Source organism: Chiloscyllium plagiosum, unplaced genomic scaffold, assembly GCF_037043375.1.
Source record: "Chiloscyllium plagiosum isolate Xiang-an unplaced genomic scaffold, Cpla_swu_hap1 HiC_scaffold_44, whole genome shotgun sequence".
Classification (NCBI taxonomy): Eukaryota; Metazoa; Chordata; class Chondrichthyes; order Orectolobiformes; family Hemiscylliidae; genus Chiloscyllium; species Chiloscyllium plagiosum.
Window position 1 is genome coordinate 42,219,628 of NW_028270182.1, and position 4,564 is coordinate 42,224,191.

Here is a 4,564-nt window from a genome sequence, read left to right on the forward strand (position 1 = left end):
ATGGCCCTCAGTGTGATAGTGCCGCAGCAAGTCTGGGGTGTCAGGGTGTAAATGACGTCGTAAGTGAGAGAGGGGCATTGCGATAGTGAAGCAGTAAGTGTGAGGGGGTCAGGCTGATAGTGACACAGTCAATGTGACGGGGCAGTGTTTTAGTGACAAGATAAGTGTGAGGCGTCAGTCTGATTCTTACATAATAAGTGTGATGGAGTCAGGCTGATAGTGACACAGTAAGTGTAAGGAGTCAGGGTGATAGTAACATAGGAAGTGTAAGAGCGTGACTGATAGTGACAAAGTAAGTGTTTGGCAGTCAGGCTGATGGTGACGCAGTCAAAATGAGGGTCTCGAAATGAAAGTGGCGCAGTAAATGTGAGGGCGCCAGATGGATAGTGATGCAGTAAGTTTGAGGGGTTCACGCTGATATTAAGGCGGGAAGTGTGAGGGGTCAGGTCTATAGTGATGCAGTAAGTGTCGGCGGGTCAGGCTGATAGTGATGCATTCAAAGACCAAATATCCAAGGCTCACTGTAGTGCTGAACAGCGCGACTTCTCAAGGCGAAGACAAAAATCAATAGTTCTCATCCTGGTCATAAATCACAATGCTTCATTTTAAAATTGTCCTCTCCTGCTTCTAGATTCACCAATGAGGGAACAAAATTTAATTGCACCACCCTGTTTATCTCTTCAAATATTTTGCAACTCTCAATGAGATTACCTCGCTTGTTTTGAAATTGTTAAAAAAAGGCCGGATTTGCTCAATTTCAATTCAGAGGACTAACGTTCATCCATGATATCAAAGCTAATCACCATTCGTGGTATTCCTCATATGGCATTAGTATCTTTCCTAAATTGAGGGTTATAATTCCTCATACTGTAGTCCAAGTGCGGTCGAACTGAGCCACCATACATTGGAAATAATGCTTCGTTCTCGTGCCCTGAAATCCTCCTGCAGCTTTCACAACAGACTTCTACAACTGCTCCTAGACTTCAATGACTTATTAAAAACTTCTCCAAGATGCATTTCTAAACATGTGTACTTTCTGCTTCAAACCTTCGACAAATAATCTCCACACATTTCCCTCCTGACAAGTATGATAAAGTCAAATCGTTGCTATTTATTAAATCATAAGGTACATGGATAGGTTGACTCGTCAAGGTGTTTTCCGGCTGGTGAGGAAGTCAAAATTTAGAAAACATCGGTTTAAAATTAGTGGGTAAGGATTTAAAAGGGACGTCAGGGGCAACTTTTTCAGACGCGTCCAGAATGAGCTGCCAGAGAAGTTGTTGGAGACTGGTACAATATAACATTGAATGGCATCTGAATGGATATATGAGTAACAAGGTTTAGAGGGATGTGGGCCAAATGTTGGCAAATGGGACCTATTAATTTAGGATAACTGTCCACCATGGTCAAATTGGAAAGTAGGGCCACTTTCCGTGTTGTATTGTTCAACGACTTGTTGAATCTAGAAAAACCGCAAAAGCTTTGCAAATAATTCCGTCAAGACGATTTCAAGTTCCAAATCATCGGTTAATCTTCCTCTCTTGTGCTCACAAGTTCATTACCTGATGTCAGAATTTACGGATTAGTTGCTGGATCCATTCCTGTAAATTGGCCCCTGCATTCTTTATAATTCCGATATTTTTTTTTACGAATGTAGCTAGTGTTTATGGACTTAGCATCAATATTTCTAATACCATATGTCGATGAATATTAAAACACAACAGCATATCGAATTTGGCACCAGATGATGAGAAATTGAGTCAAAATCGATCGGACGCAGTGAGACAATGATCCTCTCTTCATGTGGTGTACATCCGTGACTCTATAATTCGACGAAGAATCATTCCCACAACTTCAGCTGTGGCAGAATCTAGTTTGCGGTGAAAGCCTGTCAATCTGCTAAGGGAACGTTCGTCTGGGTCTTTGCAAAGGATTTGGCGAAATCTTTGGGTCTTTACAATTTGTTCTTCCAACAAATTACGTATTTCATGAATTCAGTTGTTTTCCTATGAAAATTGGAGAATCGGCCGTAGCTGTGATGGCCGAGAGGTTAAGGCGTTGGATTCGAAATCCAATGGGGTCTCCCTGCGCAGGTTCGAATCCTGTTCACAGCGTAGAATCTTTCAAAAGTCATTAATTCCTTTGCAGGATTTGGATTTCGTGGAGCTTGAGCTTTGCATTTAATCGAAAGTAAATTTTCAACTGTGAGGAATCCGAAGTAATTTCAAGACTGACCCAGTTATCTAATTGAATAAATTATATGTCGAGACACAAAAGCCACCAACTTCCAACACGAATCAGTTTCAACACATTTGTCGAACTATCGTGAAATTTGGATGTTCGGGGGGTGGAATTCAGCAAAACAAGAAGCAATGCAATACACTTACCTGCAGGTGATGATTTTTTTTTAAGGATCAGATGAAAGTCAAGCTGAGAAAGTTGAACCTAATTTACAGCTGACTCTCAAGGTCAATGATCTATTATATCAGCAGTCAATGAATTAGAAAAAAGCAACTCCATGTGTGGAAAGGAACTCGACTGATCCAGGTTCCTGGCTTGCGATGTGAAAAGGCAAGGTGATATCAGCGGAGTAGAATTTTCTGGAAATATTAGAAATGGAATGTTAACGGTCTTCTGCTGTCCACATTCATAAGAAACTGTGCATTAAGAACTGAAATTGAAAATTAACGATGAAAATCAGACTTGAACCTTTGCTTGTGGTGTAGCTTTGTTCAGAACAATAGGTTGTTGTTGAGGCTAATATTGACCAAAATAATCGATGGGAAACTTATCCACGGCCTTCGTTGGAGCAGTTGGTGTGGAGAGCTCAGCTTGAAGAACCAAATGCCAATTATTCATCCTGGCTGTCTGAAATGCTAGATAAACATACTCCCAGTTTAATGAGAAAACCTTTGCTATCAGAGTTAGATGATTTCATGTCAGCATGTTCCGATATGAGAAGACACTCCATGGAGTAGATGTGACTTAAATATTGACTCTAACATCAGAGATGTTGACACATTTCTGCACCAAAACAGCACTACCATTGGTATCAAATCTAACTGAACAAAGGACTAGTCACTTAGACATTTCCTGTCTGCAGACTCTGCCGATGGACCGTTCAGGCCCGATGTAGGAATAGGGCGTGGTGACATCTGTTCGCAAGTGGATCACTTCATTCTTGCTCACGATCCATAAACCGGAATTCATTTTGAATTTCTTAGCCACTGCATGATAAGTGGGACATAATGCACAGGTTTGCTTCTCGAAAGAAAGAGCGAAATCGTATTCAATGCAGACGCAAATTCAAGTTGTCCCTGGTCGACCAGAAGACAGATGTCGCGAAGCAAAGTGAATACAGAAAACAATCAATGTTTTCTGGGAGTCAAAAAGATGTCCTGGAAGAGTGGAAACATATATTTGGAACTAAACTCACATACCACTTCCACAGACTAAATGTTCTTGAACCGTTATCTTAATTTGACCTTCTTGTCCACCATTGCTGCAAAAATTATCTTAACAACTCTGCACTTTGTGTTCTTTGATATTATCTCCTTCATGTTTCTCTTGATTTTGAAACTAAAACCGAGCAATAGTAATGCACCCTATTTCACTTGCAAAGATCAGAAGAAGATCAATTTATAAGAGAACAGAAATAAAGCTACGTTTCGAGAGAAAACACAGTTACCATTTCGACTCCAAAAAGTCTTCTTCAGAAGTCTGCGCAATGAACTCGAAATAGTTCAGACCGAAAATGAAAAAAGAAGCCGAAATGCCGCGAAAACCCCATCCGTAAGCGCATCAAGTCCTACTCGAATATGCCGGATTACTCCCATCAACATCAGGGGAGAACGGAACAAAGCTCATCCTGCAGTTGGCACCCTGTTATGACGTAGTTTGTGAAGTCAGAAATCTGATTGGGTAAAAAGCGGGATGAAAGCGGGATATCGGAAGGCTGGAAAACGCAAGTGCGTGCTTTGCTTTGAAGAAGGTTGGCAGTGATGGAAATGGAAATTAACGACAGAGAGGGGGCTTAATTAATACTCAGAATCGCTGCAACACACAGGGACGCAATTCCTTTTGCCAGGTTTCTGTTCTGCCATTTTATAATCACGACTGCTGTCGGGTTTGGTTTCCCTTCCAGGCTTAGATAACTGCCTGATGGAAGTTTGCACATTCGCCCAATGTCTGTGTGGTTGCTCTGGTTTGCTGCCACATTCTAACCATTTGCATGTTATTTGGAATCGCCATTGAATGCACACGGTTACAGAGACAATGATGTGGAGAGTGTCTGGATAGGAAGTACTTCAGAGGATTTTTCTGAACTTAAATAGACAGAGTGGGGTTAGTCTGCTGTTTCCTGGGTGAGCTACATGGACAGAGAGGGGTCAGGGTATTCTTCCCTGAGGGAGATATATTGACAGAGTTGGGTTAGTTGCTCTTACCTGTGTCAGTCACGCAGATACAGTAGGGCCAGTCTGCCCTTCCCTGGGCGAATTTCTTTCACAGAGTGGTGACAGTCTGCTCTTTCCTGCCTGAGTGAAACAGAAAGAGCGGGGTCAGT

The 4,564-nt window shown here is 41.8% G+C and overlaps 1 non-coding gene across 1 annotated transcript; it reads left to right on the forward strand.

Moving 5' to 3' along the window:
• The first annotated feature begins 2,032 nt into the window (after window positions 1–2,032).
• Window positions 2,033–2,114, forward strand: trnas-cga (transfer RNA serine (anticodon CGA)). Its single transcript has one exon. It is a non-coding gene; the product is annotated as a tRNA-Ser (tRNA).
• The last annotated feature ends 2,450 nt before the right edge of the window (window positions 2,115–4,564 follow it).